The sequence below is a fragment of the Petaurus breviceps genome, unplaced genomic scaffold, assembly GCF_028583685.1.
Source record: "Petaurus breviceps papuanus isolate PSGF00001 unplaced genomic scaffold, PetGlider_PUasm1.0 129, whole genome shotgun sequence".
NCBI lineage: Eukaryota > Metazoa > Chordata > Mammalia > Diprotodontia > Petauridae > Petaurus > Petaurus breviceps.
The window spans coordinates 12473783-12490377 of record NW_027185665.1 but is presented as its reverse complement, the minus strand read 5'-3'; the positions used below and the strand labels follow the sequence as shown (position 1 = coordinate 12490377).

General features: G+C 36.8%; 1 protein-coding gene and 1 long non-coding RNA gene across 2 annotated transcripts in view; one reads left to right on the top strand and one right to left on the bottom strand.

Moving 5' to 3' along the window:
- Window positions 1-16595, top strand: part of LOC138173606 (netrin receptor DCC) — a 1060615-nt gene that overhangs the window by 142696 nt on the left and 901324 nt on the right. The window lies entirely within an intron of this gene.
- LOC138173494 (uncharacterized) lies at window positions 97-15266 on the bottom strand. Its single transcript, XR_011171411.1, has 2 exons — window positions 15117-15266; window positions 97-325 (listed from the first exon to the last, which is right to left on the bottom strand). It is a non-coding gene; the product is annotated as an uncharacterized lncRNA (long non-coding RNA).

Sequence of the window (16595 nt, the reverse complement as noted above, 5' to 3'; positions counted from 1 at the left end):
TGATGTTAGGGGACTCCACATTTATAATGCAATACTTTTACTTAGCAGATTAGTGACAGCAGAAAATAAGTAATTTCGTAGAATTCTACAAACATTCCATTGTTTTTTTTTTTTAATGAACTTCTAGAAATTGGGGAGTTATGAGCTAACATTCATGTTCAAGGGACATGTGAATATAAATCAAATCCTCAATGGCCAAAGCAATTCAGTGGTAGAACTTTGGACCAGGATTCATGAAACTTGGGTTCAGATCACAGCTCTGCTAGTTACTCTCTGTATGGCCATCAGCAAGTCATTTCTCCTTTCTGGGTCTCAGTTTCTTTATCTGTAAAATAAAATAGTAGGATTATAATATCTCTAAAGTAATTTTTAGTGCTAAAAATCTAGGAATTGAATAGTGACTATGCTTTTGAAAGAAACTCAATGTAATTGACCAAGGTTTTTATAAAGCAATTAAATTGTGTCGTATTAGAGTCTTCCACTTTAATGTTCACACACATATACGCACACCACATATAAATTCAGACATACATACATACACATATACATGCATATATAGTAGGTACACATATATACATATACATATAGATGGATACACACACATACACACACACACACTACAAAATGTAAAGCCCGAAAGTTACAATACTAAGGAAATTACTATGAATTACAGCATTGTAGGGTATTAAAAAAAATATGCAGACATACAATGTCATGGAAAATCAGGAAGCTACAAATACTATAAATCTCCTGAGTTTTCTCACAAAATATATATAAATTTTACATTAAGGAGTAAGTTGGCATTTGCGGAAAAGTTTGAATAATAAAACTCTGTCTCATAACCAATTATTTTTCTAAGATTAAACTGAAAAAATATCAGACACCATTTTATACTATGCCTGTGAAAACTTTATAACTAGCTTTTTTAGATTATTTGTACTCAGATTTTGCAATACAATAAATAGCAAACAGAATTTTGCCTATTATACCACATAGGCTTATCTATTATTCTATCCCAAATGCAGAAATACAATTTGTTATCACAAACAATGCTAGTAAGAATGCTATTAAGAGGATTAAGAGCAAAAAGGCAGCATAGTATACCTATTTAAAAACAGAGGCAAAAGTAGATAGATGATCACATATGATAGGAAGATAGATAGGTAAATAGATAGATTGATAGATAGATAGATAGATAGATAGATAGATAGATAGATAGATAGATAGATAGATGGATGGATGGATGGATAGACAGACAGATATAGATAGATAAGCAAAACTTCCAGACTTTAACTAAAACAAACAATACCTCATACATTTACCTTTCTCCCATCATGAATTTAACTTTCTCCTCACAGTTTATGGGCATATATCTGGATATCTCTTCTACCTTATCAATCAGGCTCCTTTTCCCTTAGTTAAAGCTTTCCTAGATAATCTGAATGCATGAAGCCCAGTTTTTCCTAGATGAGATCAAATGGGAGTGTCAAGGGGAGAGGGGTGTTTCTCCTTTTAAAAATAAGTACCTAACATTGATCATTTCCTTTTTTTCCACACCATTCTTAGTTGAAAAACTAGAAAAGCAATACAGGAAGCAAAATATAATTGTTAATGCAAACTATAGACAAAGATTATCATAAATACCTTGGATGTTATGTTGAAAAGAATCAGACAGATCCAAGGTAAGGTTAACAATAATAATAAGAACAATTAGCCACATTTTAAGCAAATATACTAAAATTCCTATGTCCTAAAAGAGTATTATCCTTAAATATATTGTATTGATTAGAGGAAAAGGACAGAGCAGAGAGACGAGCAGAGCCAAGAGAGAGAAATGTGTGTGAGTTGGCGAGGGGAACTTGCTTGTGGGGAGGCCTACAGAAAGAATGTTTGTGATATCAGCTCTTTGTTGATCTGTGCTAATTTCTCAGACAGAAGCCTTGTCAGTTGGTCTATGTTAATTTCTCAGACAGAAGTCCTGTCTATTGGTCTTTATGAATGAATTGAGCTGAAGAGCAGAGATCCACCCACAGAAAAGAGGTTTAGCTTAAGTTCCTTTTAAGAGCTGTCAAAGTGAATTGAGATGATGGTGCTGCTAATATCCTTAAAAGTAGTTAGTTTGGGAAATTATAGACTCATTCCATCAATTTTGCTTCATTTGATATTGCCTTCATAACCTGTGACTTTTTTTAATATCATTAGTATGCACAAATATCAATCCCTTCAGGATTGATTTGATCTCTGAATACAGTCAAAAACTTTTCAGTGTACTGATGTGGGTGATAAAACTGAGTAATATATTTTGAGGTGTGGGAATTGAGTGTGGTGAGTTAAAGTCTTTTCCTCCATATTAGCAGAAGACCACATTTTTTCCTTTGGAAAGAGGAACAGATAGGAATGGGGTAGAGTTCTTTGGGGATTATTGGGAATGCAAAAGAGATAAAGCTATAATTTTTGTCTGATAAATTGCAGGTCTAGTGTTCAGTAACAAATAATCAACCCAATTTCGTGACTTGCAAACCTAAACCATGCCACCAAAGGAAACAGTCAAATAAATTCAGGGAGTATTTGACCCCAGGTTGCTGTTGTTGTTTAGTTGTATCATTACTTCACAATGGCTCAAATTTGAACAAGGAAGTAAAATTAATCTTTTGGCCAAAAAAAAAAGTATGATTGTCTCTCATGTCTTGAACTGAGTTTGAGCCTCTGCCTATTGAGACATTATATACACTCAGTTTATGGGTTTCTTCTTCATATATTTTGCACTGAACACATATCCTTGTACAGTCATAGCTCCAGCTGTTGAGGGTTGGGGGCTTAGGGACTTTCAAGACCCCAAAATATCAACATGTCTGGTCCTGCCAAATGAATTCAAGCCTCCTCTCAGTCAACAAAAAGCAAAGTTTATTAGAAATTTGCCATAATGGCTAGAGGTAGACTCTTTAGGAGTCTAAGCATTTGTCATGCTTGTGTTGACAAGCAGGTCAGATTGAATCTCCTCTACTTTGAATCTCAGCACCATCAAGGAGGCAATATGGATCTTACAGACAGAGAGATTGTGGGAGGGTCCTAAAAGTGGTCTAAAGGAGGGAGTAAGGTCTTGAGGAGAAGTCTAAGGAGGATCTTGACTACTGAAGTCAGACTCCAGGAATGAGATAAATTGTTGGAAGTAGCAGAAGGCCACCTGGGGATGACAAACAATAGAGGGCTAAGCTAGTTTAAGGGTGACAGATTTGGGTATACCGTGTTTCCCAGATAATAAGACTTATCCTGAAAATAAGCCCTCCCCTTACTGTGTAAGATTCCTCTAAAATAAGCCCTCCCCTGAAAATAAGCCCTATTGAGATTGCTACTCTAGTGAAGGTGATCCCCTGCACTAAACACTACATTATGGTACTCTCTGTATGCACCGTTCCCCCCCCCCCCGCGGGTAAAACGCCCGCCGCACTCTGAGCTGCATCCAATCAGAGCTGCAGCAGTGAGCGCATCATCCTGTTCTTCCCCAGTGATTTACTTATTGAATAAAGGTACATTTTTTTGTTCACATTTACCTGTTTATTAAAATTGCTGTCAATGTTCATTAAAATAAGCCCTCCCCTGAAAATAAGCCCTCTGGTGTTTTTCTGTCCAAAAAAAATAATGACAGTGTCTTATTATCGGGGAAACACGATAGATATTTTGACAGAATCAAGGGTGGGAAGAAATAGGATAATGGAGAGCTAGGCTAGGTTAAGAGTAACAGAGATTTGTGCCTAGGATAATGAAAGACTTATGTCCTCAGGCAAATTCCTCAGTAAGTGGGAAGATTCCAGGTGGTTCCCTGAGCCTAAACCCAATCACAGGTAAATATCCAATACCCAGGGATGCCTCTGAAAACAACTCTTTTTGCCACTGTGGTGGTTCCCAATAAAATCTAGTTTTTGGTTCATTTTGGTTTCTGTGATCATCTCATTCAGCAGTTTTGTAGGATAGAGATTTTTCCAGAAATCCCTTTACAGTACTCACTCCTCTGCCTATTTGTTTAATGAACAGCACCTAGGGTAGAATCAGTGCTGCCAGAAGTTTAAATGAACTCTCGTCCCTTAGATTGATGATGTTCATATGAGTCATATCAGAATTGAGGTGTTTTTGTCCTGGATGACAGGTGCGTGATTGGTCTCACGTATTTTTCTCATAAACTCTTGATAAATTTGATTTGTTCTTCATTCATATCTTTTAACCATTTATCAATTAGCAAATGCTTCTTATTCTTGTCGATTTCACTCACTTCCCTGTACATTTTAGAAATGATACATTCATCAGAGAAACTTGTTAAAACGGTTTCTCCCAGTTTCCTACTTTCCTTCTCATTTGAGTTGCATTGATAAGTTGAGCATTTAAAATATATAATCAAAATTATTTATTTTACTTCCTGTGGACCTCTGTATTTCTTTTTTGGTTATGAATTCTTTCCAGATTCATAGAGTTGATCAGTAATTTCTTCCTTACTCCACTAATTTGCTAATGATACTATCTTTTATGTCTATTTCATGTACCTATTTTGATCTTACCTTGGTATATGGTATGAGAAACTGTTCTATGCCTAGTTTCTGTTTTGATACTTTCCCCTTTTCTCAACAGTTTTTGTCAGAGTGAGGTAGCCTCAGTAGCAGAAATTTTTACGTTTACTAAACACAGATTACTTGCTCATTTGCTTCTGTATATTGTGTATCTAATCTTTTCCACTGATCAACCTCTCTATTTCTTACCAAGTAGTAAGTAATTTTTAAGTTTAGCGATTTGTAGAGCAGTTTGAGATCTAGGCTCCCTTCTCATTTTTTTTCCATTGATTCCCTTGATATTATTGGTATTCTTATAGTTGAATTTTTTATATACATTATATGTGTGTGTATGACACACACACACACACACACATACACACCTTATTCCACTTCCAATGCCCATGGCTTTATACAAGCACACTTGCATTTTTAAAATGCATTCTCTACTAGTCTCTGCTTTAGAAAATTCCTAGCTGTTTTTTAAAGCATATTTCAGGTACTATGTGCTTCAGGAGGCTATTCCTATTCTCTCCAGTTATTGAAATTACTTTGTATTTGGGGTAGGGAAGGGAGAGAAAAGAAGCATTTATTAACTACCTTCATTGTGCCAAGTACTATGCTAAAATCTTTGCAAATATTAAGTCATTGGATCCTTGCAATAGCCCTGTGAGGTAAGCAATATGATTCCCATTTTACAGTTGAACTAACTGATTCTGTCTGAATTTAAGTGAATTGCCCAGGATCACAAAGCTAGTAAATGATTGAAGCTGGATTTGAATGCATGTCCTCCTGACCCTGTACCCAGTTCTCTACTTCTGTACGGATTATATTAACTGAATTCTGTAAAATAAATACCTTAAGGGGAAGGATAATGTTATTTTTGCCTTTCTATCTCTAGTGCTTTGCCAATTACCTTGCACATAATAGAAGATTAATAAATGTCAAAATGATCAGAAGATATGCTTTCCTCTTGGACATGTTTATACTTCCAGTTATCTCAACTGTTAAGACCTTTTAGTTTGATTGTTCTGTAGATCTTTGAAATCCTTCTAGATAAATAGATCAACTGGAATGATAAACGCTATTGATTTAAGAGAATAGAGTACACTAATTCAAGATCTGGGGAACCAGGGTTTGAATCCCACCTCTGACACTTGCTTATTACCTGAATTATCTTGAGCAAGTTACTCTACCTCCACCTCTCTTGGGCTCCCTCTCACTGTCTTACTCTCCCTCCCCATCCTTTATCTCTCTCTCTACCTCCCTTCTTCCCTCCCACACCCCTTATCTCTCACACACTCACACACACACAATTTTATAATTGGAGTAATTGAATAAAAGAAGAAAATTGAATTTCATTTAATTCTGTATTTCTCTATTCATTTGTTCATTCTTCTGCTGCTGATTTACCTACTATGTGCACAACAATGTTAAGTATTGTAAAGGAATTTGATGTTTACATGATTTCAGTCCCTTTTGCAAGCAATGTAAACATTTGCAACCTCTTGACTTGCCTATTTAAAATTAGCCCATGTAAGAAATTTAGGGAAAAAATGCTTTTTGTGAGTGATACTATTTCTTTATTTTTCACCATACAGTCTATAACAGTATGGTTTTACTTATGATTAGAAAGGATACTAAATTGTAAATGTCCAAAGAATTCCACAGAATTTCTTAGATTTTAGAGAGCTAAAGAAATAAAATTATTTGTATAGGGGAAATTTAGTCATATAATCAAGCATTTCTCCTTAATAAAACATATTCATCCATAAATGGGTGTTCCATTCATGAGTTTACCCAAAATTACAACATTTCTTCTACTCTGAAATTTTATGAAGTTGAACAGTTTGACCTGTTTCTAAAATTCTTTAGAAATGATATGGAACCTTTTTTAAAGGGGCAGAAAAGATGTTCTAAATACATTTTAACTGATGGCTGCTTGATCAGCAAAGATGGCTGAATTTAGATTTCTTAGCATCATAAGATGCTAAGGAATAATTTTGTAATAAATAAAATTAAAGCTCTGTTTTTTTTTCAAACTAAACTATATATGACTGGGGAAAACTAGCTCTTTTTAAAATTCAGGGAGAGATGTACAGGGCATAATTTATTTTGCCATTTTCTTTGTTACAAGAAAAGAAATGTAATTCAAATTGAGTTACAGAACAGAGAAATGCCATGCCATTAGAGAGTGGTTTATTGTTTTCTTGGTTTCTTAACATGTTCATTTTTAATCCCAGAATGTAGTCTTTAAGGTGAGGGGGAGGTGTGTTACTAACAGACAACTGTTTTACTCAGGGCTTAAAATTAAAGATTAGATTTTACTGTTTACAGGGAGAAAATATATTTGTTAGTTTTTTTTTAAACAATGACAAAATAACAATGAATAAAATTAGTATACTCTAGTTATTTTTGAACAAATGAAATGGAAGTAATGAGGTATGGGCTCTGGGAGCCCCCTTGAGTTCTCCTTGAGTTCTTAAATGAAGAGGTCACCCATAAAGAGGGTCAGGGATGCTCTGGAGACCCCGAAATACCAACACGCCATGTCCTGCTGAATGAATTTGACTCAAGCCTTCTCTCAGCCAAAAAAAGTAAAATTTATTAAAAGTTTGCTTGTACTACACATAGAGTAAGTATGTGCTGGAAAATTCTATGGTGCTCTCACCCACATGGAGGGAAGATGGGATCTTATATACAGAAAGGTTGTGGGAGGAATCTAGGGGTGGTCTAGAGGAGGAGGAGTTTGGGGAAGATCTTCAGGAGAAGTCAGATGAGGTCAATGAGTGATTAAGGGTGGGAAGATGCTGGAGGCTGCCTGGAGGCTACCAGGAGATTACCTGGAGACTACAGACAATGGTGGGTTAGGCCAGTTCAAGTGTGGATTGATATTTTGATAGGTTCAAGGGTGGGAAGTCTAGTAACCAAGGTTTGGGCCCAACCACAATATAAGTCTTATGGCCTCATGCAAATGTCTCATTAAATTTAATCATAGTTCAAGGGGGGTTCCCAGAGCCTGTACCTCAAGGACTCAAGGAGAGCTCCAGGGGGCTCCCAAAGAACATACCTCATCAGAAGAGGTAAAATTCTTCCCCTAATCACTTAGCTTTTGGCAAGGTAACACATATTTAATGAAGCCTTTCTTGATGTGGCTCATGGGGGGGATTTGAAAAAAGTGTAAAAAAAATAGTACCTACCAAAAACTATGATAACTTTCCTCTCTGGGGAGCGAGGAAAATGTTCAATTAAGTAAATAATAATACAAGGTGGTCTGTCAATATGTGCCAAATATAATGCCCCTATGGCCCTTACAGAATATGTTGTACAAGATCAGTTCCATTCTATTCAACAAATATTTATTATGCATGTACTATGTACAAAGAAAGCACTATGTGGGGCACTGGGTATACAAAGGCAAAATAAGAGTCCCCACCCTCAAGGACCTTTATTGTACTAAGGAAATATGACACATATGTAGATGATTATGAAGTGTCCATTACATAAATACCAAATAATTCCTACAGAATGATCTCAGTGATGAATTAAAGTAGTGGGGGAAAGCTCTATGGAAGATATAGAAATGTTTGGGAACTCAAAATGAATTTTAAAGAATGTAACCACATTAGTGCTGTCTAAGAGGAAAGGGGGTGTCCCAGTAGATAGAATGCTAGGCCTGGAGTAAAAAAAAAAACATCTTCCTAAGTTCAAATATGACTTCATACACTTACTAGCTGTGTGACCCTGGGCAAATCATTTAACCCTGTCTGCTTCAGTTTCCTCATCTGTAAAATGAAGTTGGGAAGGAAATGGTAAATCACTCCTGTATCTTTGTCAAGAAAACTCCAAACAGGGTCACAAATAGTCAGAAACAACTGAAGGGGATGAGATTTAGTCAAGAGAAAATAGTATAGGTAAAAGTGTGGAAATAGAAATGTTCATGTTTTTTTCCTAACAAATTGAGCAGCCCGGCCTGACTGAAACTGTGGCTATGTGTTCAGGAAATGTAAGAGATCAAGTTGGATAGTTGAACATCAGGTAGATTCAGCATAGGAGCATTACCTTACTCTGCTCACTCTCTCTACTTTCTCTATTAGTGACTTTATCGCTTACATTTGGTTGAACTGCTTTCCCTATGAAGATTATTCTGTATCTACATATCAGGCTGCAACATCACCAACTGCCTATTGAGCATTTCAAACTGAATTTGATAAAGATACCTCAAGCTCAACATGTCCAAGGCAGGATTCATTATTCACCAAACCCATTTATCAAGCTTTTCTTTTTCTGTTCTAGGCACAGCCATCCTTCCAGTCATGCAATTCCACAACTTCACTGATATCCTTGACCACTTCTTTCTATTCACATAGTCACTACCCTAAGTAAGAGCGACATCATCTGACACCTATACTATTTCAAGTGTTCTAATTGATCTCCCTCCCTAAAGTCTCTTGTCTCTCTAATATGTCTTCCACATATGCTCTAAAATAAATTTTGTTAAGGTTAGGTCTACCTATGTCAGTTTCATTGGCATCAAAGGAAAATGGTTCCTTGTTACCTCTAGGTTCAAATATAAACTCTGTTGGGCATTTAACCTTCTCAACCTAACTTCACCTTACCTTTTGCAACCTTAATATGCATTACTCACATTCCCTCACTCTACAATCCAGCCAAACTGGACTGTTGACTGTTCCTTACTCAAGATAATACTTTTCTTCCCTCTCTTTCTTCACATCATTGTCATTCAGTTGTTTCAGCTATGTGCAATTCTTTGTGACTCTATCTGGGATTTTCTTGGCAAAGATTTTGGAATTATTTGTCATATACTTCTTTACATTAGATATTTCTTGTACCTGTAATGTACCTCCTCCTTAAGTTTTGACTATTTGACTATTTGGTTTCCTTCAAGATTCAGCTCAATTACCACCTTTTACATAAAACATTTCTAAAGCCTCCACACCCTCTCAGGGCCTCCCTTCCCAACATTGTCGTGTGTATGTGTGTGTGTGTGTGTATGTGTGTGTACATATATATGTATATGTGTATCTATATATGTACACTTTATAAGTACATGTTATATCACTTGACCAAATATGATCCTTGAGGGAAGGGATTGTTTCCATTTTGTTTTTGTATGCTTCATGCCAAGTGGAGGACCTGGTTCTCAGTAGGTTCATAATAAATGTTGATTAATTGAATAGTTTCAGAAAGGCATAGAATGCCAAGTTGAAATGTTTGGAATAAACGTTGTAATAAGTCAGAAACTGAAGGCTTTTGCATGTTATTTAATAGCTGAAGACACAAGTATTTTCATATAAATGACAGACAATGATATTTTTTTAACATGATGAAGAAATAATCCTGTAATTAAAGGTGATTTTATAAATGCGCATTGGCTTCATCATTTGTTGTTGATAAAGTGTTGAAACCACACAATCAATTAGGCTCATGAAAAGCAAAGGCTTTCTCCCAGCCACAGAGTAACACAATATTTGAGAGCACGGGGCTATAGAGACCTTCTTTTCCCCTGCACTAATCAGCAATGATGTGTAAAGTCATCATAAGTAACAATTACAATCCTCTCATTAGAGGAAATGATTGTGCAGCTAGGCAGAATATTAGCTGATTGATGTTTGCTGAAGAAGCTGGGCTCCTCCCCACCAGCTCCCTTCTGACAACATGACTAGATATTATCAAATATGTATTTAAGACATTTCAGGCACTGTATTCGCCCTTGGAAAATCAGGTTTATGATTACTTCAAAATGTATTCCAAACTCAAAATCTTACCCAACTCTCTAAATCATAATCATATGTATCATTCATATAGAATTTACCATTTTGGAAGTACTTTGTCATCTTCATTTGATCTTCAATATACTTGTAATACAAAGGGTCAGGATTTTGTTTTTGTATTTTTGCTAGGGTTTATATGTGGGAAAAAATACATTATACCTGTACAGGTAAAGTACTTTATGGAAGACCTACCCATGAATTAGTAATATTCAGAATACACTTATATCTTAGGCTCCAAATTCCTTACAATACCCAAACTGAATCAATTTTTCATCTCCCAAGTCTGGACCACCTACTGCCACCTTGAGGTACGGGGCTAGCCACCAAATAGTATGCAGTTCTGTTCTAGAAGATAGAATTCCAATATCAATTCATTCCCAGCATCTCTTTCCTGAGGCCTGAGCTTTTATATTGGCTGTCTAATTGTTTGCCTATCTTCCCATCCATCACCTGCTCTTGATAACCAGAACTTGAATGGTACAGGAGTCCTGACTTAGCCTTTATTACTTCTGGCTGCCTTTTATATGCTGCCTTTTTGGGTACTTCCCAGGATTATTTCACTCTCTCCTTTGCCCCTGATGTGTGTTAGGACCTGGCCTTGGCTCATCAAATTTTGTTACCTTACCCTTCCTGGGGAATGTCAGGGATCATGATTTTTGTCAGTCACATTCGTTCTGTGACCTACTGTTATGATCTGAGCTTGTCAGCTGTGGCTTCATTATGTAACCCATTGACCAGATCTTCTAGCTCTCTAATTCTTTTTTTGGTTTGTTTGCTTATTTGCTTGTTTCTTTCTCTTCCTTTCTTTATTAGTACTTCAGAACTAATGAAACAAATACACTTCTGTAACTATGGGATACTCAATATCTTTACCGATTCTCCCACAGGGCACTGATATGGAGAGTATGTGTATTTCCTTCCTGGAAGGGAGCAGTTACTCCCCTTTTGGACAACTATGTCATGCTATGCCTTTCACTCTGTTCCTAATTTATGTTCGCTAGCCTGACATAACCACTTCCCAGATTCCATTATTATTATACCCTTTTCTTGAATGTCTGCTCCCCAATGCACAGAGAGGTGAGTACCAGATTCTCTGACATATAAGACCTCTCACTTCTGGCAGGACCATCCTCTTAGCATCCTCCGTTACCTCCTTTTGAACCCCAAATACAAGACTTCCTAAAGATATATAAAACCATTTTGAGTGTAAATTTTGTTCAAACCGATTAACTCATTTTTGACAATAATGTTCCTTTTGGCAAATTCTTGGTAATATCAGTTGTGTGAAATTCATTATCACACTGAGAAACCAGGCTGGCTTGTTTGACTAAAAGTTGCAGGACATTAAGAACTCTGGCCAATGCAATGAGCAACCATGAATCCAAAAGACCAATAAGAAAGCATACTACTCACTTCCTTACACAGAGCTGATGGGCTAAAGATGCAAATTGAGATGTACATTTTTGACACAGTTAACATGGGTGCTTATTTTGCTTCACTGTTCTCATTAATTACAAGGGTTTGGTTTTGTTTTCAGTTTCATGGTAGATGGGAGTAGAGTGCTAAGGAGGGAGTTGCCCTCCTCCAATCCCCTCAATGAAAAAGAAAAAAGAACTGAAGAAATAAAAGCCCACATGCTAAGGAGGGCACCTTTGAAAGTTACATACCAATTTTTTTTAAATCCTTGAAAAACAAAACTCTACCAGATAGAGATTTATAGTTTCAAATATCATCCTCTCCTCTATATGAAAATGATTCTTTTATTTGTCAAGTTCAAAATATTTTTTAATAAAAAGAGAATAATAAAATTTACCATTGAATTATGTCTTCAGAGTCATTCTGTAACCAAAGTTGTCTTCTTGCTGTTGTGGAAAGACATCTATATCTAGAGTCAGAGGGTCTGGATTCATTCCTTCCTCTGACTCTTACAGAACCCCTGAATCTGGGAGGTGGAAAAGACCTTAGTAGCTCTTTATTACAAACCATACATAATAGCAATCCCCTTCATAACATACCCCCAAAGTGGGTATACAGCCTCTGTTGTCTGGTGGAAGGGAAAACCCCCAAGGAGTGGGGAGCCACTACCTCTCTCCATACCTCAGTCTACTTCTCAACACCTCTAATTGAAGGAAGGCTTTATTTCTTTCTCACATTATTACTAAACCTCTTTGATTCTCAGTTTCATCACCTTTAAAATGTGAGAGGTCCACACTTTTTTTAACCTAACAGAAAAGAAATCCCCTAATCAAAAGTGATTTCATAAGTATATATCAGTTCATCATTTATCGTTGATAAAGTGTTGACCACACAATCAATTAGATATAAGAAAAGCAATGATTCTTTATAACTGTGTAAAATGAACTTTGAAAATACCAGGTTACAAACTTTCTTGTCTCCTGTATGAAATATCAATGATGAGTCAAACTGAGGCCTGTTAAAGACTGTTACTTGATAAGACAACTCCCAAAGACTGAGGATGGAAAGGGCTATCCACATCCAAAGAAAGATTTACAGAGTCTGAATGGAGATTGATGCAAACTACTTACTCTATCTCTTTTTTGTTTCCTTTTGTTCCTTCTTTCTCTTTGTTCATTCCATTGGTTATAATCCTTCTTTACAACTTGACTAAAGTAAAGGTATTTGTAGAACCTATATGGGATTGCATGCTTCCATGGGGGGAGGGGGAGGGAGGAAGCAGACTGATTAGGTGACCCTAGCTAAATCATTTAAACTCAAAGTACTCTAGGCCAGAAGTGTCAAACTCATTAAAATATAATTGAGAAATATTTTACAAAATAAAAAAAACAGAGCTAACATCACCTTAAAGCTATATCAATATGCAGCCAGAAGGAACCCTTAGGTATCAATTAGTGGCCTCAGTTTCTATTTGAGTTGGACAGCAGTGTTCCAGGAAACTCTGTAAGACCATATGTTATAGAAAAGTTGCCATCCTTTATTGGCGGAGCCTCCTCATCTGAGAGTTGTCTGTACCAATGAATTCATAGATCCAGTCCCTAACCTTTTCACTTGAGTGATAGAAGAGAATGAATGGCCTTTGACTATCTGAAAAATATTCTAGGTCTATACAGTTAACTTCACCAAGAAACAACAGAAGAACACAATGGAAACATGCTCAAAGATACAAAACATAGATAAGGTGGGATTAAGAATTAATTTCCAATATATATTTGAGTTTCTGACATGAGGAATAGCTCCAATTAACAGGGAGAAAACATGTAGGTGTGATGAGGTATCTGTAACACTATCAAAGTATTTTCAATTAAAAAAAATCCACTATCAATTCTCTGAATGCCTGAAACAGAATAGCTTATTAAAAACAAAAAACAAAAAAAAAAACATCATTTCCTATTTCCTTTCATCTTAACTTCAGTAAGAGAAAGATAAGCTCATGTAATTTTTGTAATCGTCACATTTTCAGAATATTTTCATAAGTAAATACCTATTAACACACCACCTACATCACACACGTTAGCCCTCAATTGTGTCTCATTTGTGACACTATATTTAACATCACTGCCAGATGCAGATGCAGCAGGATAGAGCAGAGCAGAGCTGTTTGTAGACTGTTTTAGGTAGGTGCAGCAAAGCCCAAAGGCTATCAAGGAGGAAGGTCAAATTGGGGGACAATTTTCCTTCCATTATCAGGTCAGTTATAATGATGGCTTGAAAACAGGAGGCTAAACATTAAATTCAGCAATCTCTAGCCAATAAAGAAGTTGATGTGCTGGTTATGAGATGAGGTAGTCTGATGGGATCAGTTCATCAGGATTAAATTAGTTATTATGTTGAGGAAGGCATTAAGGCAAGAATGTAAATAAGGAAAGAAAGGAAGAAAGGAAGGAAGGAAGGAAGGAAGGAAGGAAGGAAGGAAGAAAGAAAGAAAGAAAGAAAGAAAGAAAGAAAGAAAGAAAGAAAGAAAGAAAGAAAGAAAGAAAGAAAGGAAGGAAGGAAGGAAGGAAGGAAGGAAGGAAGGAAGGAAGGAAGGAAGAAAAGGATTTATTAAGCATCTACAGCATTCCAGACACCATGGTAAATACCTTACAAATATTATCTTCTTTGATCCTTACAATAAGCCTGGTAGTTAAATACAAATATTATATACAATTTACAATTGAGGAAACTGATGCAAAAAAAATGTTAAGTGACTTGCTCAGGGTCACACAGATAGCAAATATATGAAGCCCAATTTAAATTCAGGTCTCCCTGACTCCAGCCCCAGTGCTATATTCACTGTACCACATAGGAAGAAGAAGAAAAAAAAGGGAGGGGGTGATATTCATCAAAGAGAATAACAAGTTTAGTAGTTATGCTAATATTTCAGATGATATATACCCCTCCTCCAATTATGTTTCCCCATCTAACCATCTCACCTAGAAGTATAGTGGCCAATCATGATCTAATCCTACTGCTGATTGGCAAAGAAGCTAAGACCCAACTCTGTTTCTGACTTGGATTGATCCATTCTTCCTTTGGCAACCTGCTGGCTCCCTGATCCCAGAGGCTCACCATGTTGGTGCCAAAATAATGCAGAAGCCTGACTATTTTTAGGTCTACTTTAGAGATTCCTAAGCTCAAGATTCCTACAAGAGTTATTCTCCTAGTAGCAGGTTATAAGAATATGCCACCACAATCAATGGACAACTAAAACAAAACAAAAGAAAAACTAAAGCTGTATATTTGCAAAATAATAATAATAACAAATCATTAGATCTTATAAATGTCCCAGGTCCTTTTAGTTATATTTCCCATGCAAGCCTCTTACCTACTATTTGTTAATAAGTGAAGACATTTTCTTTGTGAGTGTTCATTTTCAAAATCCCTGATTTCTTTGCTTCTATGCTTCTCTACACAGTTGGAAAGTCATTATTTCAGAAGGAAGAAATGAATATAAATATGCTTAGACAACATTCTTATTTCTTTCATAAGAGGACCTGTCAGATGCAGGCGAGGTCATTTAGACATATGTTTTTTTAGATTGATTAATGCTGTCTTTCACAAATGGGAGGAAGGGGGTCTGTGGTTGGTTTGCTGAAGATGGTTTGTTGATAAGTGGCCAATAGTAAACAGGATTTGGGTGGAGCTGGGCACAAGGGAATGGCTTCTTTTAAGGGAAGGAAATCAAATGATTCCATAATGGGATTTCTTCCCACACCTAGAATCTAATTAGGCATCATTTAAGGGTGTGGGTACAAGTAGAAACAAAAGAAAGGTTGACCCTGTTTTATGGAGGATGAGGAGGAGGTAACAGCTACTAGCACTATGACCCAGTGATGGGTGAATATCGCAGTGCCCAGTAGTATACCCGTCCCTTGACACCTGGGCTGACACTGCAATCTGCATGTGGTAGCTATCATTTCCCTTTCCCAAAGTTATTTTCCTAAGAGGGCAGAGTACCTCATTCCCTAAAATACTGATTGTCCTGAGGACCTAAACCTCCCTGGACATCAAACTAATTTGCACATCAATGGCAAATGCTGCACACATCAACCATTGCCACAGACTTCCTTCCCTCCCCCCACCTAATCATTCCATTCTTGGATCTTTCCATTGTATTTCTTGGAACTTTTCTTTATGGTTAATGAACTTCCTTTCTTCCTACTCTCAATTTCACATTCCTTTCATACTTTGGTGCTCAGTCAAAACATAATTTTGTCCTAAATTCCCCACCCCCTCCTGACACTCTCTAAAACTCCTAGAGTGTCTCACAGTACCCAGAGGCTGTTCCTTCAGGGGAAACCCCTTGTGTTATGCTTCTGCAGACAGTGCTATCAAGAAAACAACTGAAGGGGTGGCTAGGCTAGGTGGCATAGTGAATAGAGCATCAGCCCTGAGTTCAAATTCGACCTCAGACACTTAATAGTTACCAGCCTTGTGACCTTGGGCAAGTCACACAACCCCAATTGCCCCACCCTCCCCCCTCCAAAAAAAGAAAAAAAGGAAGGAAAAAAAGGAAGGAAAAAAGGGAAGGAAAAAAGGGAAGGAAGGAAGGAAGGAAGGAAGGAAGGAAGGAAGGAAGGAAGGAAGGAAGGAAGGAAGGAAGGAAGGAAGGAAGGAAGGAAGGAAAGAAGGAAGGAAGGAAAGAAAACAGGAAAACAATTGAAGTGAGCCTGCCTGACAAAGCTAGGGAGACCCAGATTCATTAAAGCCTTCACTGAGACTTTCATAGTAAAATCCAAAACTGAATATTCTGTAAAATGCTACCCACCTGGCCAAAGGTCCATTCTTCACTCCCCCTCACACA